The following is a 686-nucleotide window of genomic DNA, read 5'->3' as shown; positions in this document are numbered from 1 at the left end:
TACCGCCGCGCCGCGCGGCTGGGGCCTGAATTTGGCGGGAGCGCCCCGCCCCGCGGCCCCGCCCCACTGTGCCCCCAACAGGGACCGCCTGACCCAGGCGGAGCAGAGCGGGGCGCCGCAGGGAGCCTGGGTCCTGGGCGGAGAAGTCATCGCCGGTGTCTGCCAGGAGTCGGCCCCAAACTTCAGGATGTCCGTTGTCCGGAGAAATCACTTGAAATCTGTAGCTTCCCCGGCTGTGTGGTCCCCCTCGAAACCGACACTTGGGCGTGCAGGCGCGAGCCGGCGATCCGCCTCCATCCCACCCTGCCCAGCCGGCCCCACAAGGTCCGCGCTGGGACCGCCTTGCCCTCGGCAGGGTCTCCCAGCGCCCCGCTGGGGGCCCTTGCTGCAGGGACACTGCCCTTGCGGCATTCACGGAATAGGATGACCTCCCACTTCACTTCGTGTCGGGGGAGAATGTTGGCCAACGGTGGAAATCCTCAGGACGTTATTTTATAGGACAGAATGAAAAACTTTCCAGTGTGATCCTGACTTCACTTGGGAAAAACAAAAGTATACGGATGAACCTGGAAAAATGATTGGAATAGAAGCCAAAATTATTTTACAGCAGTAATCTTCTGGTGGTAGGGGAACTCTGAGAGACTATAGCTATCTTTTTTATATGGTTTCTGTATTTCCCATATGGC

Source organism: Ovis canadensis, chromosome 12, assembly GCF_042477335.2.
Source record: "Ovis canadensis isolate MfBH-ARS-UI-01 breed Bighorn chromosome 12, ARS-UI_OviCan_v2, whole genome shotgun sequence".
Classification (NCBI taxonomy): domain Eukaryota; kingdom Metazoa; phylum Chordata; class Mammalia; order Artiodactyla; family Bovidae; genus Ovis; species Ovis canadensis.
This window is presented reverse-complemented; position numbering follows the sequence as displayed.